Genomic DNA, 4,252 nt, shown 5'->3' on the forward strand with positions numbered 1-4,252 from the left:
TTGAATTGGGCGTCTTGCCTAAGAAGGTGTCAGACAGAAAAAACACAGCAAGCTGAGACATCTGAACCCCAGAACATGTAAAAACAGAGCTAAAGCACTTAGTCTTGCCTGCAATGGTGATGTGGATGGCTCACGGGAGATCCACAGTCAATGTGACAATGCAAGCATCTCAAAGACTAACTGAATGTTGTTAGTAGTTTATTTACTGTGTTTGAAACTCTGTATTATGCCAATGCTGTTTTCTAACTCTTAGTACCGTTATATTTGGGTGGGAAGGGAAGATGTGGGGAACTGTGTTTCTGAGAGGTTCTTGCAAGAGCCAACAGGAACTAGTTGCTGTGTTTTGCAGAGGCATGTTACCCAGAGTATATCAGCTAAATCTCGCATGCTGAATGAAACAGATTTCTGTCAGATTCCTTGGCTCTTAGTGATTACTAAACAACATATTGCTAAAGAGAACTGAATATGTTTCCAGGTCCTCAAAATCTAAACTCCCTCCCACTCACCTTATTGCCTTAATTCAAAAACAGGGCTTCTATAGGGAGAACATCAATAGCTAGCTTATCAGCAGTCAGCTCATCCTCGTCTACATCAGTTTGTACACAAATGAAACAAACAGAACATCTGAAAAAAGTAGATGATGATGGTATGAGTCTCAGAGGCCTCTTATGCACATTTACCACTTCAGCCTTCTCACTGTGAACTCAGGTCTGATTCACTGTCTAGTAGCTTGTACAGTCATTTGCTACTGTATAAATCAGGATAGAAATGTTATTTCAGCCACTTTGTGAAAGTACAAACATGATATTGCCAAATCCAGATGCTCAAAATCATGAGATTTAAAAAAATTAATACATTTTGTATTAGTTTGATTTGTCTTCTAGTTTTTGCAACTTTAGGTCACAATTTCAAGCTTTTCTCTACAGCCATACCTTCCATTTTTTAATGAAAACTGAGATTCTCACTAATCACTTGACTCTAGGGACTCAAGAAAATAAATAGCAAAAGAGTTTGTAACATTGTAAATGACAATATGAGATTTAAGGAAATAAAGAATCAGGATTCTTGGAGACTTGATCCTGTACTGACAAAGGAACAAGTTCACAGAATTCACAGGTCTGTTCTACTATCACCTACTACAATCTTAACATTTGTAGGAAGCCCAGTTGTCTTCAGAGCATGACTACATGACAACCTGAAAATTGTTTAATGCAAAGGAAGTTTTACTATGAACTTGGGTAGACAACGGGATATACAGCTCACAGTATGCAGAGCACTACTTCAGGCATATTCATCAAACACGCCATTGAAATCTGTTTTAATTCATATCTGGAATAATGCATTCAAGTCATTCTCTCTAGTTTGCCCTTTTTTGCTATTCCCATCCACACATTTTTACAGCATTTAAAATATCTTCTAATTAAGAACACCCTTTCTCCCATTGGCTTTACCCTCAGCTTCATCATTCTAACATTAAAAATAGGTGATGAACAATTTACAGACAAAAATGATTTAAGGTCCCAATCTTGTAAAGACTTATGCATACTCAGCTTCACACATGTAGGAATAGTCCTGTTGGGGTCTTTGTAGTCTTTGAAGTGTTTGTAGAACTGGGGCCTAAATGGTAATATCATGAAGAAGAAAAAGTCATAGCTAATTAAGCTATTTAATTTGGGTATGTAAACTACAAATTCACCTGATCACTGTGACCAAATAAATGTTAAAATATGTCTCTATTATTGTTATCATTTCCTCCCTTTGTACTTGTTTGTGTTACTTACATTTTTGTTCAGGCTGCAAACTCTTTGAAGATGGGCAGGAGTGTTATTTGGGATCTCTAAAAGATCTAGCACTATGGGGTTCTGATGTGACTGAGACCTCTATTACTGTAATATAAGTAAATGGCAATAACATACAAACTTTATGTTTAGGCTTGGATGTTATCATATTTTCTAACATACAACACGCACCTTTTCCCCCAAATCAGCCCCCCAAATTGGCATGCATATATTAAGTGGGGAAGATGATTTTCTGACCAGCATAGAAACACCCTACATTGATTCTTGCTACACAGTGCAGCTCCTGTTGCATTACTATTCACTAATGTTCCACCAATCAAGCTAACTTTTCTTAGGGCAATTTTGCTGTCTGCTAGCTGCCCCCAGTCTCTCTCTCTCCTCCCATTTCCCAGCCTTGGAGATTCTTTAGCTCTTTTCAGAATTAAAGATCCATCCATGGGGGGAGATTAGTCTTCAGCAACAGCTAGGGTTTTAGATTTAGTTGAGCAGGAAAGGGAGGGTGAGTCAGCTAAAGATTAGGTTCTGACATTTCTCTAGGCAGTCACAACTCTGGAAAAAATCGTTTTTTCTAGTCAGTCTTCACTTCAAAAAGTTATATTCCAGGGCATGAGTATGCAAGAAAATGCAGTAGATATTTGATATTTAATTTTACATAGAAATTAATTTTCTTATGCTGGTACCTTCAGCTGGTCAAAGTATATCTCTCAAAGGGCATTCTTTCCTTCTGCAAAATAGGATGTGAGCCAGTCTTAAAATCCTGTGTTATGCAAAACAATTTTTTGCTGCTAGTGATCATTTTGAATTGAGTCATTGTGGCAAGATCATGAGAGGAAACAAGAACCATTACTGAGGGAAACTGGAGGAAATAATTGCAAACCCAGCAGGTAAATCCAAGAGAAAAGCTACGGTGTAGCTTCAGGCTCCCTGTCACCATCTACTGTTCTCTCCCTATCGCCACCTAATGAGCATGTCCTGGTCTCGAGCTTGCCAGGGTAGCCTTATCATTACTGCATATAGTTCTACCGAGGCCATATTATCTGACAAAACAGATCATTACGGTCTGTTTGCCTAAACCCCACCGCAATTCCCACGGGATACACTAATCATTTCCCATTTTAATCTGCTGAGTCGTATTGCGCTTTCATACCCAGTTGCTGCTGCCTGATTGCACCCGCAGAGGCAGCTGTGACAGAGGTACCCGAAAATACAAAATAAAAACCTTTGGTTTTCTCGGGTTTGCGGTCAAGTGCAAGTGTGCTCCTGTGCTTGCCACAGGATGAAGCCTGGGGCTCCTGCTTGGCATTTCTGAAGACTGCAAAGGCAGGGTTTGGGGCCAGTTGTCTCCGAGGTGTTTAACGGTGCTTGTGACTCGTGCAAAGCGGAGATGTGGTCCAGGGCTGCAGGGACACTGCGGCGGCTCCGGGCCAAGACGCAGCTGCTGACCGGAGTCGTCCGCGAGGATGTGCAAGGCCCGGAGTCGATGTCCTGGGAAGCGTCGCGTGTCACCTATCACGGGCTGCGGGCTGCTCGCGGGTTTGCAGCGGATCCAACCTGTTTTCTTCTGAATGGTCGCTGCTGCGGCTGGAAGCGAAGGGACAGTTCCCTTTCTCTCGCCGAGCTTGCAAAAGCGAGGGCTGCAGCATCGCAGGAAGAAACGCCCCCCTGTGCGTGCAGACGCGTTTTCTTTGCGGTTTCTCGGCAGGGCTGGGCTGCGGCCCCAACCGAGAAGCGCGGCAGGCGGTTTGCCGACTCGGGCCCCGGCGCCAGCGGGGGGGAGGAGGCGTGTGGGCAAAGGCGGGACCCTGCCCCAGCGGCGGGGCTGGCGCCGCCCGTGAACGGGAAGCGCTCGGGCCCCTCGGAGCCCTCTCCCGAGGGAGCTGCGCGCCGCGGAGCGGGCGGGAGCGGGGCCGGGCCGCCGGCGCGCTTCACTGTAGGGCCGATGCGCACGGAGTCCAACAGGTGGCTCCGTGGCGCAATGGATAGCGCATTGGACTTCTAGAGGGTGAAGGGATTCAAAGGTTCCGGGTTCGAGTCCCGGCGGAGTCGCACTTTTTCTGTTTGTTTTTCATTTTAGTATTATTTGTTTCAAATTTCATTTCTAGCTCCCGCAGGCGCCAGCGGATCCCTGCGCCTCTGACCGTCTGCAGTCACAGGATGGAGCAGGGGACTTCCCCGAGGGACGGCGACACTTAACTCGCCCCTAAAACCACGTCCGGAACTCGGCTCAGGGGCTTGGGGCTTGGCGGGCCAGGCGGGCCGGGCCCGAGCCAACACCACTTGGTTCACAAAAGCAACCAAGGAATGGCCCAAAATAAATACAAATTAAGTCACCTTGAAATCTCAGCGCCGTGTGTAGCTCTCGCCGAGCAGCATTGCAGGGTTTTTCCTGTAGCTTTAACCCCTTTCTTGCAAAGCACTGTAACCATGACGAAAAACACAAATCAGCTGAAAAC

General features: G+C 45.2%; 1 non-coding gene across 1 annotated transcript; it reads left to right on the top strand.

The window, feature by feature from the left end:
* Window positions 1-3,760: 3,760 nt before the first annotated feature.
* Window positions 3,761-3,845, top strand: TRNAR-UCU. Its single transcript is given in 2 exon segments — window positions 3,761-3,797; window positions 3,810-3,845. It is a non-coding gene; the product is annotated as a tRNA-Arg (tRNA).
* Window positions 3,846-4,252: the final 407 nt, after the last annotated feature.

Source organism: Alligator sinensis, unplaced genomic scaffold (genome assembly GCF_000455745.1).
Source record: "Alligator sinensis unplaced genomic scaffold, ASM45574v1 scaffold199_1, whole genome shotgun sequence".
NCBI lineage: Eukaryota > Metazoa > Chordata > Crocodylia > Alligatoridae > Alligator > Alligator sinensis.